This window comes from Acanthisitta chloris, unplaced genomic scaffold (genome assembly GCF_000695815.1).
Source record: "Acanthisitta chloris isolate BGI_N310 unplaced genomic scaffold, ASM69581v1 scaffold11601, whole genome shotgun sequence".
Taxonomy (NCBI): Eukaryota; Metazoa; Chordata; class Aves; order Passeriformes; family Acanthisittidae; genus Acanthisitta; species Acanthisitta chloris.
Window position 1 is genome coordinate 83729 of NW_008655564.1, and position 20246 is coordinate 103974.

Sequence of the window (20246 nt, forward strand, 5' to 3'; positions counted from 1 at the left end):
TCAATCACACACTCTACGTCCAAGAGTGGTTGCCCTTTGGTGCCAAAGTTCCTGTGGCAGTGGGGCTGATCAACACGCTGGTTTGTTATTCAGAGCTCTGTTTCTCTTGGAGATATAAAGTGTTTCCAAGTCTCTAAAATGGCTATTTGACTCTTCTTCAGTCACACATTATGCTACCTAATGCGAGCTAACATTTTCTTTCCAAATAATTTCCTTCCTACAAGAGTGGTTGCCCTTTGGTGCCAAAGTTCCTGTGGCAGTGGGGCTGATCAACACGCTGGTTTGTTATTCAGAGCTCTGTTTCTCTTGGAGATATAAAGTGTTTCCAAGTCTCTAAAATGGCTATTTGACTCTTCTTCAGTCACACATTATGCTACCTAATGCGAGCTAACATTTTCTTTCCAAATAATTTCCTTCCTACATATTGCTGACATGGAAGATAACACAAGTTTTATGTGGTGCCCTGTTTATTTTCACTGCGTATTGTGTTACTTCTCCAAGAGTTGTAATAACTTAAATATACTTGTTCAACAAGCCCAAAGTTATGGAGCTATTTGCATTCAGCACAGGGAATAAGCAGCCTGTGTGTAGAAAATGAGAAATCTGATTTAGCAGCAAGCTGAAAATGGGGAGGTTAAGAAAATAGCTTGTCACCCACCAAGTTATTTTAAAGTGCATGAGTACATAGCTGGGGAATGCAGAAAATTATTATATCAGCCAGGGCTTCAAACTCTACCAGTCTGATGTGGTGGGGAAGAGATGGGGAAGTTTTGAAGTAGCCTACCTATGTCTGAAGGGCATTTTGTTGACTGAAAGACTGAACACAATTAGTCAAACTAGACTTGATTTTGCTCTTTTCTTCTGTCTCCCCCTCTGAGCCTTATTTTACACCCTTTGTATCAAATGTCTCAGTTTCTGTCTCGTCCCTGTTTGCTAAATGGGTACCAGCACATGAAACATCAGCGTGCCCCAGAGCAGAGCTGTGTTTTCTCTGATGCCAGTTTTGATTTGGTCTGGTCTATGTGCCACGTTTCCCACAACATGCCACTGTAACAGTGATGGGAGGTTTGTAACTCTTCAGCAGGTCTCTTCAGGACAAACTTCCAGAGGTAAATTTTGCGTGAGCAAACAGTTACACAAACCAGCAACATTTCTGCACACAAATGAGGGATTTCCGTATGCAAACAGAGCAGCAGCTGGTTACCTATTTCATGCAAAGGCCTTGTCTTCAGGCTGAGCAGAAGTTCTGCAGCCTGTCGTCCTCACAAGGTACTTGCCACTTGCACTGAACAAGAGCTTTTGTGTTCATGGGGTGAAATAAGGGAATGCTCAACCTCTGTATCTATTCTCCTGTTCTTTCTCATGATCTCAACAGCCCCATGAGATCCCCAGATCACCATAGTCCTGCAACAGCCACTATGATAGGTGGGATGAACATTGTCATATTTCTAGAAGCACATGTTGATGTAATTGGGGAATGACCCCCTTGCCAGAAAGTACCTGCTTTGCATATGTCTCAGCATGTGCATACATTAATACACAGAATGGGTTGGGGTTTTTTTGCAAAAAGCTTGTCAGGTTGTCCTTAGCAGCAGCTGGTGACTCTGCAAGGTCAGTGCCACTATAAAGTCATGTAAATGCTGCGTTGCCATCCCTCATCCTTCTGCCTGTGCTGAAGATGCTTCACATACATAAGCAGAGCACAGGTCACTCCAGCCACCCCTTGCCTATTAAGGCAGCCCCATGCAGCCCTCGGCCACAGCTGAGGCTTCACAGTTTTCTTCCCAGTCAAGAGAGCTAAAAAACTATTTTTAAAAGAAAGCTCAGGTTCCCAGGCAGCCACTTGACAGGAAAGGCAGCTTTATAAAAAACACCAAGCACTTAGAGTCTAGACTGTATTATTCAAAACACCAGTCAGGTGCTGTCTCTGATTGAGCCCCAGACCATCCCTCAAGTGCTTTGGCCTGAATCAAGGAGGGGTTTCTCGAGCCCCTATCTAGCCCAGCAGGGTATAACTAACAAGATCACACTTTTGCCAAGTGATCTCTTCTTTTAAGGTGAAGGCTAGCTGGAGCATAGCTCCAGTAGGGCCAACACGGTGGAATAATTCCATAAACACATACAAAAGTGCTGCCTGACACATATAAGATAGATGCCCCCAACTAAAAGTTTACAGCCTTAATTCTATCTCCCAAATACTAGTGCTCTTCTTCTAAAACTCTGACAGATATTAACAGAAATTACCTTATCTCCAGATGGACTAAAGCCCAAACAGGATTTTAAAGAAGGCTTATTAACACTGAAAACACCCTTTCCTGTTCTAGGGACTGAGTCTGAAACAAAAGAAGGCTCAATGAACTTCTTTAATTGGTTATTAGAAACCTTAGGGTGAAAAATGCTCATTAATAAATAGATCTGCTTTTCTCTAAGAAGAGCTCAGCTGTGGAAATACTTTCCACACATGCCCTCCCTCCTCTCCCCTTGTCATATATATCTGGGAAATTGCCTGGCAGGAGAGGTCAGGTTTATGAACTGTAAATGTTCAGATCCTTCTTCTTGTCATTCGCTATGAACATCTCCTACTTTGAATGCTTTGGTTCAGGCATCAAAGAGAGGCGTGGGGAGGTGCCTGGTCAGATAAAACATCTTCACAGCACAGGAATCTTATCCAAGGATCTTGAAAAGATCAGGAGAGGACCACAGCAAATAATTTACATAGGCTGCTTCTTGGGGGTTGCTGTTTTACCTTTTAATTCAAGTTTTGTCTCAATGTCCTTTATCTGAATGATCCCCTTCTGCACTGCCAGTGCAATCACAAACCAGAATTTTCCCTAGACTGATGCTGAGGAAGAGACATTTTACACAACACCTTTTTAATTATCACATGGAGTAAAAAAGGTAAGTAAGAAAATAATGCAGATACTAAAAACCTGTGAGGCTTCGTGGAGAGCCAAAGCCTCACTGTGGCCCCTCTGGGGGAACAGCCAAGTCCCCAGGGCCCCCCTGTTTCTGCCAACCAGTGGTACACAGGCTCCTCCACCTTCCCAAGCCACTGCCCCATCCCTGAGTGCCATCACCCTGAACAGGGGAGTGTGCACTGATCCCAGCTCCTCTCAGGCTGCACAGAGTGCTGACATTGCTGCTCCTCTTGTGCAAAATAAGTAGAAGCAGCTGCAAAGTGGGGAGGCTCCCACCCGCCTGTCCCTGGGGGAGGCAGTTGTTGCTCTAACAGAGAGCCCTTGTGCAGGAGCCTCTCCCACCGATGGTGCTTCCAAGAACAGCCTAAAGCAGCCAAGCATCAGCCCCCACAAAGCTCTTCATGGGACTCCCAGGTCCACCCTTGGTGCTAAGGCCCCAACAGGTGAAAATCAAGCCCTGCGTGGGGAAGGCATAACTGGCAACTCCTTCGTGGGCCAAAAACGGCACCACCACCTCTGCACAGGACCTACATGAGCAGTGGACACAGCTCCAGTCACACTGTGTCCCTTTTCCCAGGTCCTGCCTACAAGCATCACTGCTCAACCCCCGTCCCTGCCAGCAACAGGGCAGCAAGCTGGTGCCTCATGCCCCTGTGCAGCCACGTGGCGAGTGAGCAGCTTTATTTAGAACATTTAATGACACAAATTGAACCTCCACCCTCCCAGCTCCCATAATAGGCACCATCCAAACGTGATAAAAATAGGCAAGTGTGGGAAATAAAGCTGGTTAGCAGCTCGAAAATGAACAGCTAATTTTAAAAAGTTTTCATGCTTAGCAAAATGATTCAAGGAACGACCGGAGTGGAAAAGCCTATTCTTTGCAGAGAATGGTGTAACTGTGAATGTCTCCAAATTCTACAGGACTGTGGCTCAAAACAGGTATTTCACACACAGACTCTGAAGTCTGGGGACAGACCTGCCCAACCATTTCATCTCCCAAACCACTCTCACCACTGTGTTTTCACCATGGCAAATCTTTGTTGAGCTAGTTCGGGTAAACTCCATTTCTGGTTGCCTCTGCTTGAAGCTGCTACAACGGCCTGATGATCCCAAAGTGCTGCATCTCTGCCTGGGGGCCAAATCTGAAGAGCTAGGGGGAATTTTGCTTGAGTGCTGGGAGTGCTGTCCTGGGACAGTCCCTGTGAGCAGCACCCAGCTCTTCGCTGGCTCCTGGGCATGGGCTGGATCCAGATCCCACTACTCTGGGTATCTGTGCATGGACACTCTACAGGGATGTGCTGGTTTGAGTGCTTTCCTCATCAGAAGGTGGGCACAGGCCCTTGGGTGGCAGCCTGTGAAAGCAAAGCTACACCACCATAGTGCTCAGCCCCAGCACCTCCCTGCTCTGTTTTGCCAGCAGAATATCCAGCTTTGGGCCATCCCACCTCAAATTCACCAGTGCTGGTTTCTCAAGACGCTTTATGGCTAAATTGGCTAAACAAAAAGCTCCTTGTAGATAAAAGAGCTCTGCGAGTCAACAACTGGCTAAGCAGTTTAAACCTCTAAGTAAGGCATCCTCTATTTCAACGTTCTGGGCAAATCTAATTTAAGCTTTTAAAAATCTTCCGGGCAGGTGTTTGAGTGGTGGGCGCTGGGCTGGGCTCCCCTTCCCAGGCAGCATTTTGTTCAGCCAAGCTTTCTGCAGCAGGGCACGTGATGGAGGCCAAATAAACAGCATCTGGGGATTTTCAATTACAGACCTTCACCCAGCATGCCTGCACTGTAATCTCTACCAGATGAGGCTCAGGCCTCACTATTTTCAATAATTCACACACTGTGTACACATAACATGACAATAAGGGCATTCATGCAACCGCCTGATTCGCACATCAAAGCTCCCAAATGGCCAGCTGTAAGCATGCTTACTGCTGAATAATTCATTCTTTTCACAGGCTTGAAAAAACGCTCAGCGGGAGTTGGCAAGCTTGTGTTCTTTCCTGTGTGGTATGCTAAACTCAAATTTTGAAAGAGGTACAGCCCCGCTAAAAAGAGTCAGAGATACAACTATTTAAATGTGCATTTGCGAGCTTTCGGATGGCTGCTCACAGAAAAGGAAAAAAAAAAAAGGGGAAAAAAAGAAGCACTACGTTTCCAAGTGGGTAGCAGAGATAAGATGAAATAACCTACATGCCTTCCGAGGCAGGTGGTTCGGAGATATAAAATGTTCAAACTGTTTTCTGGCTGGCAAAATATTTTTTACACGTATTATTTCTCCCTAAATATCTTAGATATACCAGACACATCATAGTCAACAAGTTCAGCAGACTTGAAATTTCCTCATGTTTAGCATAAATTTTCTACTTAGATGGCAAAGAGGGTTTTCGCTAGGGCTAACACATATGAAAAAGGCAAACACAGAAACACCAGAGCTAATTCTGTAACTCCTATTTACTGTTCTCACAGATATGGGTTGAATACTAATTTCTAGATGATATTTTAACAACTCCAAATTTGCAGCTCTGCCTCTGAGCATTTAGCTTTCAACCAGCGAGCACTCCAGATTTTGTAATGCTTTGACTTAACACAACAGAGGCATCATTTCTTTAGGACAAAAAAAAAATAATTTAAGGACAAAAAAAGAAGGGTCTGCTTCATAATATCAAGTTTTCTTGACTGTCAATCAATGCCCGAACCAGCAGGATCAACTAGTCATGACCTCTCCTTATAGCAAACACATGCTGCTTACCAGCTGTGGACTGTGTTTTTTTACATTCTTTTCTCTATCATTCAGAATGGCTTCCTCCTAATCACAATAATCCCAAAAGTGCTAAAACATATCAATCGTCCTCTAAGCCCTGCCTACAAAAGGCCAGCCGTCCTGCCTTTATGGGCTTGTCCAACAGCAGCTGATACTTCATTCAACTACAAATCCAATTTAGCAGTTACAAGAGGTTTAGCATCACTGGAAAAATATTGGTGTTGATCCTGCACTCTTAAGTCAGCAAATATTCCTTTGCCATATTGTTTAGCTTTTTCTGCCATATTTACACTTCTGCTGGATTTCCCTGAGTGACTTCAACGACAGCGTTTAACCTCTGAACTGGTAATATTTGCAGTTGATCAAACAGTGATTTTTAAAATATGTTTACCACAATTACAGAAACATAAGCCTATTTGTATTCCAACTGTTAGGATTCTGAAAAAAAACCCGTACCCTAAAAACAAACACAGTCACTTCACTCAGAACCATAGAGCACTTTATGTGCTGGTTGTGCAGGATGTTATTTATTATAGCCCTTCGGGCAAGTTCACGGCAATTCTTTTGCTGATGTATTTTTAATTGCCAAGTGAGCCAATGTGAACACTCCCTTGATCCCCCCCCACCTTTTTTCCTTTTCCTTTTTCCCCTCTTTAAGCAGCAACATGTGCAATGCCTCAAAGTAAAAGGGGAGAGCCTAGCTAAGGAATTTACCATTTCCTAGCCCAAATCTGCCAATCTGTGAGGCCACTCAGCCTAGGCAGCCTTTGATAATGGGTCTATAAGGAAGGAGCTAACCTCACTGGTCCTGTGGAAGACAACAGGAGCTGTTTTTCACCTGCTTTGGAGCAAAAATAATTGTCTCAAACCTGCACCAACTGCAGGATTTCCATCCCCCTGCAGGGGCAACTTGGAGGGCTGGGGCAGCCCTCACCTGCAGCCAAGGACACAGGGGTGGGGGCAAAAAATACTAACTGAGCATCCCAGACCTGTTGGAGCTTGTTGCTCACAGAGTCCTTGGGGAGTTCTGCCTCTGAATTGAGGTAGGGACCAGTCGCCGTGCACAGACAGGACTGGAAGGAGACAAAGCTCCTGAACTGGGTCTTCAGGGCTGCCCCAGTGGGGTGTGAGTGTGTGCACACACACAAAACGACAATAAGCCACTTAAATGCTATTATACACAAATTAGCTGCTTGCAAAGTGTACTGTAACTGGGTTGCCCAAGAGGAGAGGGGAAAGAAAAGCTCCCAGGAAAAAAAAAATCAAAATAATCCCTTTGGATGCTAATGAGCAAACAATGACAATGACTCACTGAAGTTATATCATAATGATACTTCCAAAGAAAAGAACTTTTCATGCATTGTATTAAACCCAAAGACAATAAAATGATCCCAGATTGAAGCAATAGCACAATTTAGTTTACACAGCAAAAGGGAAATGACCTAATAGTAGCACAGAAAGATATTCTCCTCATGTCAAGTCTTAACCTCTTGGTTTGTATCCCAGCTTCAGTTTTAGAGAAAACAGTGGGAAAGACCCATAGACACATCTGGTTCAAAAGTCTCTGCTGACTTTAATGCAATGCATTGAATTCTGTTTGGCAGGTCCTCGTACTGGGAAATATTCCACATAAGCAATGTTTATTAATTTTTGTCTGAGTCTTTAAAAACACAGACAGAACATATTTCAAAAAGAGAGGAGTGATCTCGAGATCTCTCTGAATATTCATTAATTAATATTTTGTCAGTGTTCGTTGTCTCAACAAAAGAAGGTTTTACAATTTGGTCTAAGCCCCATTTAATTAAAATTTAAATGTTACTAAAAGACGTGGGGGGTTTTTTTGCCCCTACTAATTATTTTCTACTTACTATGAACTATATTTTACTGCAACCAAAAATGCATTTCAAAACAAACAGAAATTTTTAGGCTTCAGAATATACAAAGGGAAAAAAAATGTAAAAAAAAAAAAAAAATCTCCAAACTTGACCTTTGCCATTTCTCTGGATCAGCTACAGATGTTTAGCAGATTATACAAAAACCTAGATGTCCTTAATCTGACATTCTGGGTTTTTTCCCCTGCTATGATAGGAACTCTTAGTAACCTATCTGCGCAGCCCCTGTGCAAATTCCATGTGCAAACATAATTGCCAGGCCCTTTTCCAAGGTAGCTGCAATTTCCCAGCAGTTCCGAGAGGAGCAGCCTCTTCCCAACGCCCTGACAGAGTCTGATTTGGACAGGAATCCTTCAAACACAGACAATGGGCTGCCTGACCTGTCATGCATGATGGATGAGTTAAGGGGATTAAAACCACTATTTGCATTAGAATAGATAAAAATTAGCAAAATAGAATTTCTCAGTAGGTGGTTTCAGTTCGGTTTGTTCTCTCAGGCAAATGAAGTCTGTTTTTAAAGGAATTATGATTGTTTAAGTAATGCTTATTTGCAGAGAAGAAATTTTGGCTGCTGCTTTGCTTTCTTTTGTTTACTCTTTAAGAAATTCACCCTAAGCATCACAACAGTATCCTTTTCTCCCCGTTTATTATTAGAGCATGCCATGACCACAATATTCTAACCACTTTAAGCTGTATATATACCTTAATGCTTACATGTTGCTAAGCTGCATATACCCCCAAAAAAGTGGTTTGAGTTCAGAGAGAGATGATCAAAAAGACCAAAAAATTACATTCAATTGTGTGTTGATGCTTCACTGAGGTTCTGACTATGAGCCTGTGACTCAAGGACTGTGAAAGGCAGATGCTTGAATCAGTGGATGCTTTTCTGGACTAGATTCCTATTGCACACAGTGAGGGTACTTAAAAGACTTGGAGATGACTGCACGAAGTAACGTAATGAAAGACTCTCCTGGCGGAATAGAATTATATTGTTTATGCAATATATCTTTCAGAGAAATCTGTTTGAACAAATCAGTGCACATGAGCAGGGAAACAGATGCAGAAACTCCAGAAACATCCATGGACCATCTCCATTCAATCAGCCACCGAGGTCTGTGTGTCTGTCCCGAGGGGGAAGAGCAGTGGAGCTCCTGCTCCTTGCAAGGCTTGCAATGTGCAGGCAGCAAACAGCCCCCAGAAAACCCAACACTTTTGAAAACACTTGTCAGGGTACAGCCAAATTGAACTCCTGGCCTGTTCTACCAGTGACCTGCAGTGAGACTGGTGCTAATCCCACTATGCCCCATAGCAGCACTAACAGAAAGCCAAGCCGAGGCATTAGGGAGGTGAATTTCCTCCACTGATGACATTACCAACAGGAAAAGCTGTGACATGATTTCTCAACTCAGCATTTACTGTAATGAGATTTTGAGAGCAGGTTCTCTGGCTCAGTGATGGGTTCTGGCCAGACCCAGAGGGGATCCCAAAGGGGGCAGTGGCAGAGGCTGCAGGTAGGGATGGGCTCCCACCACACAGCTCCTGGGCAAGGGGTGACATCCACAGACCCTGCACTGGCATTTCCTCCAACTCTTTGCCAAAGCTGTTTGTTTAGCTTATGAATTATTTGGTGTCTGTGATCCCATGCAGTTTAGATGCTTTATTTCCACAGCAGGTGCAAAGAGGTATTTAAATCTGCATTATGTGCAGGGTATTTGGACTTGGTTTGTGTTAGGTGACAGCTTCTGACACCAGATGGGCCAAGCAGAGCAACATTTGACTGGCATATGAAAGAGTCTGGGATACATCCAACGTTAACCTTGGCTTCCAAGTTATTTCACCAGCACAAAGTAACATTTTGTGGAGATTTTATAGCTAACAATGTCATCTGAGCTACAGTACAATAAATATTGTGCTCCAGTTACATACCCACAAGAGAGACCCACAACATATTTGAGCCACAGGGTAAGTAATTTCTGGCAACCCCAGTCTCAAAACATGTTTAAAATTGAGACTCCTTTAACTCTTTTTTCAGCCTAAAGACCTGCCTGTACTTCCAGGTGTGATATGAACCTGTCATATCAGCTGCCCATTCCTGCCTGCAGGTTCTATCTGGATAACTGGTGCTCAAGCTAAAGTGCAGGAGAACAATGTCCCTGCACTTGTGAAGGATCCCCCAGACACCAGTCCAAGGGGAGGAAAAGAAACCTTAATGTCAACGTGAACTCAGGTATGAGAACACCACAACCCATCAAAGAACAGAAGACACCACTGCTTATTTTGAAGCTCAGCTACAAGACATAGCAATGAAGGGCTGAGGAACTAAGTAACATTGCACCATAAAGTATTTTGTTTAAATTTGGAATTGTTCTTCATAACCTACTCATTATCAGAGTCCAAAATTCCTGCCTGGCTATCCCTGCCCCAAGCTCCACATCCTCCAGCAGCTCACAGTACATCCCAAGCTGCTGATTTCATTATCATTGAAAACATACATTTGTGTCTTTCAAAATCTGCAGGATTATCTTGGAAAATCATAAGAAAATTTTGTTTTGCGTATGTACCAAATGCATTAGAGCCCTAATATTTGCAATCTTTGTTATAAATGATTTTAGTTAAAGGGGTTGCTGTGGATGATGGGAGAGCTCTTAAAAAATATTTTAAGGGGCAGAACATGCCAGAGAACCAAAAGAAAATTACAGTTATTTAAAATCTTTTTACCATTTATTTGTTTCTATAGTAAATCACTACTTTCTTCTCCTTCCCAGCTCAGGGCTTTACTTCACATAACATTTATCCAAACACGTATATTTGGAAACCTTTTCTTTGCTTGTTTTGGATAAATGAGTAATGGAGTGCAAACACAGTTTCACATGTAATTCTTAATCCCACTTTCTTTAAGGCCTGATGCAGTAGGAGAGAAACTTTAGTCAGGTTATTTTGTGCCTGAGTATCATTGGTGTGGGACTGGGAGAGGAGACTGCTCTTCCAGCTGCAGCTTTGTTGGGTCCCTGTGCCCTCTTCACAGTTTTGCCTGTTACAGGTGTTAGTTCTCCAAATATTGTACTGCAAATATTTGTAAAAGATACCTCCCCCTGCTCCATGTCCGTGGCAGCCATAGACTCATTAAGGTTGGAGAAGACCTCTAAGATCACTGAGTCCAACCACTAACCCAGCACCACCACACTCACCACTAAACCATGTCTCCAAGTGTCTCATCCACATGCCTTATGAACACCTCTGGGGGCTGAGGGAGGACAAGGAGTGGGGGATATATCCCAGCACAGCTGACAGCACCAGACCCACAGTGTGCTGGCAGGAGCTCTGAGCATGGCAGCTTCACACAGCAAGGGAGGAGAGTTCAATATATATGTATACATACGTATATATACGTGTTTGGAACTGCAGTCAACATTTATTATTCTCTCCCCCAATCTCTCCCTCCCTCCTTCTCCTCCCCATCCACCCCCTCTTAAACAGCAATGAGGAACAGCAATCCTCCCTGCAGTTTCGAGTGGGAAAGAGGTCCTGAGCTTCACTGGTGTGCAGCTGAGACTGACAAATGGGAAAGGGCTTTAAACTGCTAAATACTCTAGTTGCTTTCAGCTTTTTGACACTGCCATGAGTTCAGATGCATCCCTTGGCAAAAGGGTGCTCAGAGCAGTGGCAATGTGGTCAGCATCCCTCATCCTAATGCACCAGCACAGAGAGAGAGATTCAGTGCTTTGCTAAAACACAGGCAGAGTAAAGAGTACTACACTGTACCTAAACTTCTGCCAAGTCCACCTGGCACCAAAGTTCTTAGTTTTACAAACCTCAAAGCACTCTACTACATTTTGATCTTTTTATGTTTTGTTCATAAAGGCATTTTCACTGAGGCACTTGGCAAATCCATCCTGAACCTGGCAATCACACCAGTATCAACATTTTAGCACACACTAGGTTTTTGCTACAGAAAGACAAAGAAATAGTCATTGGGTCAGCCAAAGTAACTCCACCTGACATCAGGCGTAGATATAACATAGGCACAGAGAGATGAAACTAGTGCTGCAGAGACTTATCAAGAGGGCAGGAGTGACACCCCTTTCATCTTTGTGAAATGCACATGAATATATCAGTGCTCACCCCTCCAGACACTGAATTGAGCCATAGACTGATTTTCCATAAGGAGTGGTGGACATGGGAGTGTTAATAGTTGGACTCGGTGATCTTAAGGATCTTTTTTAACTTATATGATTCTGTGATTCTATGACATCACAATAAGGACTAAAAATACACTTACTTACCTCAGAGGCTCACATATGTTTATATGAAGGTATTAAAAAGCTGAGATTTAAAACAACTCATTCATTTAAAAGAAAATGAAAGGTTGTTTCTGCTCTAGCTGATGCAGTTATACGTTTTCTGTCGGGGCAGATTTACAGCCACATTATTGCTGTCAAGGAGGGTAGTGAGCCACAAGGATTTCCAGATGCCATGTGTGAAGTTTCTCATTTCCCCTACTACACTATCACCCAAACCCAAACAAGCTTTAAAAAGTATCTGTCATTAAAACATGTGTGGCCTCCTTGCCTGCCTGGACTTAAGAGATTTGGGGTTTTTTTTCTTTTTAAGCCAAGTGGGAGAGTGTACTGCAGCACTGCCCAGGGGCCCACTATAAATCCTACTGATGTTGAGAGCAATACTTATACTGCAGATCCTACTGATGTTGAGAGCAATACTTGGGGCTGCACCCTGTCCACGAGAAACGTGGCTCTGCCAAACAGCAACATCTCTCTTGTAGCAGGTCAAGCAAAGGAAAGGGAGAATTGCTGCCACGACATTTCTCAGAACAGCTGTGAATGTGAAAACTGATTGGAAAGGAACACAGAAGATAAAAGCTAAAACACGTTCGAGTTTCTCTCGTACCTGTGAACCAAACTTGCCCCACCAGCAGCTGAGGGCCCTGTCCCATTGCAGGCACACCAGGGCCAGCTGCCTGCACAGGAGACCACTCTCACATCTGCAGAGGTGGCAGCAGCATGCCAAGAGGACATTCAAAGGCTTCTGCAAGCCTGAAGAACAAGGACCTCTCTTAGGGTTCTCTGGGATTGCTGCACACTCAGGCACGAGGCTTTCAGAGGGAATAGGGGCAAAGGAATGCCTTGCAATCAGTCACCTGTCCAACCATTCCTAGCAAAACGGCAGGAGGACTAAAGCTTGAAAATCTTATGAGTGAACTTTTGTTTTAAAAAAAGGAAACACAGGGTTTCTGCTAAGGTCCAGCATGAGGGTGCTGAAAAGAGGATAGAGGTGGAAGCATCAAAAGGCTGATGCCATATAGTCCCCATTGGTCTTTTACTCAAAGCAGGTGTTTTGTTAAATGATGTTAACTTGAATCTCTTGCTAGAGATGAAAACTAAATGGGAGATGTTGAGTCCAAAGTTGAGATGTTGAGGCCAAAGTCTATGTTCACATCTGGGAACACACCAGCAACAAGACCCTGATTGCCAAATTGATTGGATGCCAGTTTTGTGGCATAAGCTTTTGCCCATTATTTCAAGAAACAGTTTCCATGTCTTCAGTTCTTTCTTATACTCCTCCCAGAGAGGGTATATACAACCTAACGTCAGCTATCAAAAGGACACTCTTAGAAGCACTAAAGCAAATCCCTGAAGTTATGTTTTCTTAATCACATCGGATGCTTGGCTTGAAGTTGTGATACAGCATTTTCTGCAAGAAACAAAGATCTGAGTAACAAAAAGGGTACCTCAGAAACTATTCTGCTCCACATCAATACTACAGAAAATAACTGAATTCCTGCTACAGCAAGTGCTGCAAACAGCTGAAAAGTCCAGTGCGTAGTGTACACGTTGGATGAAAGAGAAAACAGCCAACACAGTAATTTCCATAAACTTAGACAACTCAAGATGGACAAATCCCTTCTCAAATCTATATGGGACAAATCATTGCCTTGCTGAAGTATCGTGACATAAGCTGAACCACCTGAGACTTCATGGCACTCACTTCTAGCTAAAGAAACTCATTCAGAGTGTTTTCCACCCCTGCCAGTGCTTGGTACCCAAACGTGTTACACACCCAAGTTTATACACTGAAAACAAAAGTGCCATTACAGTGCCTTTTAAAACAATCACTCTGGCTTCTCCTTCATCTTTTCATTCCCACTAGATTATTGAAGGATGTCAGTTAAAATGTCAGCCAATTTATAGAAGTTTTTAAAATCCAGTAATTCAGATCTTTCCATGCTAGCATTTATTTTCTCTTGTAACATCTGCTACTCTTACCTGGACAAAGAGCTCTTTTTCATTCTCCAGATATAAAAAAAATGTGAACATGTCAGACATTTCTATGTGTATAAGGTCATTCAAGAATGAATATAAGCAATATAAGTAAGGTCATTCAAGAATGAATATAAGCAAAACATACTCAGCAGCTCTAAAAATTAAATCACAAACTTTTATGCCTGAGTCATTTGCTGATTCCGAGCACTGGAAATACTTTGCCTTATGCATCTGACAAAGTAAACCTCCACAAAAATCAGATTTCAGTCTGTTTTCTTTCTATGCATTCCCAAGCAAGACCCCCAAAGGCTCCTGCCTGCTTGTCAAGAGAGAGGTGTAAATACCCAGGTATTTGCACAGGAGAGGATGCAGTTGGACTCACATTCCTGCCAGGCACTCACACCGTGCAGGGAGGCACAGGACCAGGCTGGGACAGGATCAAGGGCTCACTTGAAAATCTTAGTCTCTGCCTTTGCTGTAGAGCTGCCTGCCCATAGTCCATCCTGCCAGCTTTATCTCTCAAATGAAGAGTTGTTCTTGAGTTGCTGCCAACAATAGTTTTGAACAAGTTCTTCTTCAAGCAGCAGAACCAAGGAGCCCTGGTGTCCTATGGCTCTGGGTCCTGATAATGATCTTGATGCCTCAATCTTAAATCTTAAAAAATTGTGCAAATTATATAAACTAAGCAAACTCAATCCTGTGCTTAAGTCCTTTTAAGGCCAATTAGGCTCCCTGGAAATTGAAAGGTTTCACTGAAGTTGTTGTCAGTGACAACTTGAGGTATAGATATAATGGAAATCTTGATTTTAAATACAGGGTGATTTTAATTGCTGTCATAAAATAAAATAAAATATACTCTGAAAAAATCCTGGTTTCTTTCATACAAATGTCTTGTCTTTTTCCTAAAATGTGGGAAGCAAAACCATCTAGCATTCAATACTGGGCTCAGGAGAAATAAATCATTGGCCTGAAAGATCAGCATTGCTTTCTATGATGTAAAATCCAATACATGCAATAACAGATTGCATTAACTTTGACCCAAGCTGTGGGCAAGGTTCTTTATCCAGACATAACATCCCTTTGCACAAAATCACTATTTTGAAGGATCATAATCTTAAAGTGACCAGTGGAAGTATAACACCTATTGTGTGCCCAAGAATCATAAAATCAACCAGGTTGGAAGAGATCTCAAAGATCATTGAGTCCAACCCTACTGTGGTCACTAGCCCACGGCACTAAGTGTCACATGCAGTCTCAGCTTGAAACCCTCCAGGGATGGTGAAAGATCACACTGAGCCTAAGGATGGCATATGGTTACATCCCATAGGGCAGATGTACCAACTGAGCCATGTAGGAATGGGTCTCATGTAGAAACACCCAAGGCTTTTTTCAGGAAGAAAAAAACTACACCACTTTGTCTAGGAATAGTCTCATCTGAATGTAGTTCAGTCTGTCAGAACAGAGAAATGGATCATTTCACAAGAAATGGATGCATTTCCAGAAGACTTTCTTTGGCCAAGATTTTCCCATTTTCCTTTCATCAACCCACTCAACCTGCAACACAAATGCAGGTTTCAATTCCAAAAACACAAAACAAAAAAAAAACATACCAGCATGCTGAAGGCATCTGGGAGAGCAGTAAATTACTAGTAGATTGGAAAGATTGATTTGTGAAGAAGTTACAACAAAGTGGAGACATTGCAATCAGCATGTACATGGTGTAAAGGCTGAGTTTCCCAGCACTCTCTGAATGCCCTCAATTCCCACTAGCAGACTGAAATCAGTGGGAGCTCAGGACATTCAACAATTCATAAAAATTAAAGCAGGGCAACGACTGGTTGCATTGTTTGCTCTTGGCAGTGCCGTCCGAGAGCGTGACGCCGAAGGAATGCGTGAGCTATGTTGTGACAACTTTGCAATTTAGAAAGATTTAAGCCAAAGGGATGGGGCAGGGAAAAGGGTGTAACAAGTGCATCAAGTGACCAACTGGAGGTCGTTAGCAACGCAGCAATCTTTGCATTAGGGGTAGAGACTATTCCCAAAGCAGCCTAGCCTACCTGGTGCTGACATCCTCATTTCCTACAAACCACCACAGACGTGCTCGTATGCTGCAGAGGGCTGGGGGCACTGGATGTGGAGAGGTTTGTGCCAGCTCTGGCACTGCTCTCATCAGGGGAGTGCATAGCAGGATGTACCCACCGTGGGAGGGAGTGGAAGGGACTGCTGAACGGGGCTGGGGGAGCAGCACAGGGTGCCAGGGGCTGCCTGGTGGGCAGAGTGCTCTGGTCTGCAGTGGGAAGGAAAACATCTGGGCTGCATAAGAGCAGAAAAGGAGCAGATTTTTTGAATTTTTTTTCCTGATATGTAAAGATATGTACCTGATCAGAGGGACCTGATATGTGAGAATATCCACAGAGGGATAATCTTAACAAAGCAAAGTTGAAATTTTAAGCTAGAAAATACTTTCCAGATTTAAAACAAGCTCCAAAGAATGTCCCACATTGAGGCACTAAAAGCTAAATTGGCAATGCACTAGAAAATACACTGAGACAAGGAGTCTTCCACCAGTCCCTTCCCCTACACTAGATGTATATTTAATATTTTCTTTCTCTGTGACCTCAAAATCTACACCTGAAAGCAGAGCCTCGGGTGATAGCACATCATACACCACATGATAGGCCTCAAGGCCAATATCCCTGAACCAGCCCAAACTCACAAACCCTGTGGTACGAGTGCTGTTCTTTGCCTCAACTCACAGGGTTTGGTTTTAGGCAGTCCTGTGAGGAGCAGGGATTGATGACCCTTATGGGTCCCTTCCAACTCAAGACATTCTATGATTCTCTGACTCTTCTCAGTTACATTCCTCTGAACCTGAGTGTCTAATAGCCACACCCAGCAGACTGTCCTTGCTTGTCTTTCTGGTTTTCTTACACAAAACAGAGTAAGAAAAGCAGGTGGTGATAAATCACTGAACGATCACTCTTCAAGAATAGCTGTGGCAAGTTAGTATCGTATTGATGTCTCTCTTCTTGGCTAGCTCACTTTTTCTAAATGACGCTTTTTATTTAAGCATGGGCTTTGCATTGCTTGGATACCTAGGTGATGTAAAAATAATTCCACAGGTCATCTCCTTTCCTCTGAAAATAAGAACCTGCTGTAAATGCAAGGGGCTGTGCCACCTTTCACTTCCTTCTAACACTTAACACCAGGCTTAAAATTGCACCATATAAACACACAGAGCTGAAACACCACGAGCAGCCCTTCCATCTACTTTGCTTTACACATTAAACCACGATTCAAACAGAGTCCATTAAGGCATCTAAGTGTGACTTACCACATGTGTTAATTGGGTGGGGGAAAAAAAAAAAAGAAAAGAAAACACAACCCTTGAGTGTGGACATTTATGTAGTCCCATTATTCAGACCCTCTTGATGCCACAATCTCCCACTTCTATAGTTTATAAATGTTTGATTTAAAATATAGCCATTTTATCATTTGTACCACATTTACCTCATCTTACCACTGTTCTGACAGGATGAGAAGCTAATGTAGCCTACACTGTCTGGTCAATTATTGCATGGACACCAGGGACCAATTAATGCCATCCATAAAAGCCTGAATCATTCTGTCAATTAACTAGAACTAACTATGTCATCAGATATATTACTGGTGAGCAAGTCTATTTGGTTGCAATATGTCTTGAAGGAGAGCAGTATCAAATGAATCACAATTGACTTGGACAACTGCTAGCATAATTTCAGAAGATGAAAAGACAAATGTGGTAGTTATTAGTGGTCCCCTGAGGAATTACGGCCAAGCAATTGTAATGTGCTAAGACTGTACTAGCAGGTGCCCACAGCACAAATCAGGCAGAGGGTTAAATCAATATTTTCAATTTCTTAGGATCAATCCAGTGTTTGAACAAGATGGAAACTTGTTAGCAATTGGCAGAATGTGTAAATGAAAAGTCAAACTTCTTATTATTTGTTAAAAAGGAATCAGTGCTCTGCATCATGCCCTTGGCACAAGGTAATGCTTTCATGATCCAGTTGCTTGGGCATTCACTAAAAATCTAGCAGTTCTTAAATTTTAATAGAGTGCAAAAGGTTACTCTAATAGATGCCGAACATTCAAGATCTTTAAAAATGATTGAGGTGTCAATAGGAAAGTTTTTGAGCTGTGACAACAGCATAGTTATTAACGATTAGTGCAAGAAGCAGAAGAAATCTGGACCACTTTAGAAAGTCTCACCAGGAATGCAGCTTGACATCTTTGCTACAACCTCACATTTAATCCGTTTCATATGGAAGAACCTCTGGATCACCAAGTGATCCTTTACCAATTAAGCAAGAAATTAAAAACTGACCTTCCAAATTGATTTACTCCATCACTGCTGGGACAAAGATGCCTAGAGCAGGACCTAAAGCATTGGGGTCATATTCTGCAGCTTCAACACAATGGTGGAAAACGAACTATTACAACTCAGTATGGTTTGACAAAAAGAGGTCTTCAAGTGCCCTGGCAATCAGGGTTTGGATAATATACCTTATTTTGAGCCAGGGAAGCATACCCTTAAATATGAACAATTTTCCATACTACAAAACTAAAGCAATTTCTATTAGGAAAACAAAAAGAAAGCCCTGATGGCTAATTAAAAGGAGGGAACATGACAAAACACAGTTTTGAAACACATGCCTGAAGAAAGCTTCAAACCTGATTACATTTCTCTGTATGCTGAGCTGGTATAGGAACTCTGTACTGTCTTTGGTGTTTGGGCTTCAGCTCACAGGCACAGACAAGTGAAGAGGTAGGTGAAGTTCCTCTTTCACAGTTGCCAGGGATAGAAACATTCTTTTCAATGTTCTTGGTTGACTGTTCTTTACTTGTGAAGATAACAGTGATTACAGCATGGGAAAAATGGTTCATCTGACTGGAGCACCTTTCATCCAAAGGATCTCAGAGCCCTCTGAGCACCAGAGCAGGGAAATAGAATCATAGAATCAACCAGGTTGGAAAAGAGCTCCAAAATCATCAAGTCCAACCCTACCATGGTTACTAGACCATGGCACTTAGTGCCACATCTCCTGCTGGTTGCCTGGGAGCAGAGACCAACCCCCACCTGACTCCAGCCTCCTGTCAGGGAGTTGCAGAGGGTGATGAGGTCTCCCCTGAGCCTCCTCTTCTCCAGGCTGAACACCCCCAGCTCCCTCAGCCTCTCCTCATGCCACTTGTGCTCCAGTCCCTTCCCCAGCCTCGTTGCTCTGCTCTGGACCTGCTCCAGCCCCTCAATGTCCCTCCTGAGCTGAAATGTTCCCTCGCCCAGCGAATGGTGAATTCACTGCTACAGAAAGTTATAGCAACAAGTGTCTAGCTGCTGTTTTTAAACACTAGTTGCAGCCTTTACTGGCCGAGGTAAAGGGCACGTGAATTTCAGGAAACTGCAAACTCTTTTAAATCTTTACATTACATGCTGCAGATAAAGTAGGAAATATTCTTTCTCAGCCTTTTCACAGGAAAACAAGGGTGCAAGTCGAATTAAATAGTAAAATAAAATAAAAGTGGATTTCCCTATTCCAGGGTTGGCGCAGATAATCTATTGTCAGTGTCTAACTCCCTGCAGCTCTGTCTGATTTGTGCAGTACATTTGTCAAGAAGAGCTTTCCCTTGAAATGCATGTAGCACAAAATGGGGGATGCTCCACTCCTCAGGTCCTGAGAATGCAGAGATGCTATCAGTGTCAGACAAGTATGATAAAACTAAGGGGACACAAAACATCACAGCACTCCGTACTGTATTGACCCCTATTAGTTACCAAAAAAGAAGAGAAAGAACTCATTACAGTAATGACATAGTTATTCTTTGAAGAATAATGCAGGCAAGATAAGCCCTTTCGTCCAAGACACACAGCCGATCGACTTTTTCCCCTTGTCCATCTCCTCCACCTATGCCTTGTGGATCAATAACAAGGTGTGGGTTTGGCTCCCTGCACACATCCTCAGGTGAAACCATTCCCTGGCTCTGTGGAGGATATGTGTATGTCCTTGTGTTGGCCTGGGCAGCTGGAGGAACCTGTGCCTTTAAGGAGCACAGCGAGCCCAGCGCAATCATTTGAAACCAAGGTTCAGCAAATAGGAGACAATAAAACACGGAGTAACTTGAAACCAGCTCATGAGCTGCCCAAGAGAAATCTCCAGCTTGTCTGGCTCTCAGACACACCCTTGCAGCTCTTCTGGAAAGCAGGGCCCTGTTTGCAAGACAAGGAGCTAATTGATTCCATCGTCCTCTGTCTGCGCAGCTCTCAAATGAAGTGCACGCAGAGCAGAGCGGAGCAGGACTCAGCTGACCGCGCTGAAAGACTCTGCTAACAACGCTCTGATCACAGAACAAGCCCCACAATTGT

General features: G+C 43.2%; 1 protein-coding gene across 3 annotated transcripts in view; it reads right to left on the bottom strand.

Moving 5' to 3' along the window:
* Window positions 1–20246, bottom strand: part of TEAD1 (TEA domain family member 1 (SV40 transcriptional enhancer factor)) — an 88003-nt gene that overhangs the window by 38853 nt on the left and 28904 nt on the right. The gene's annotated exons all lie outside the window — the stretch shown is intronic.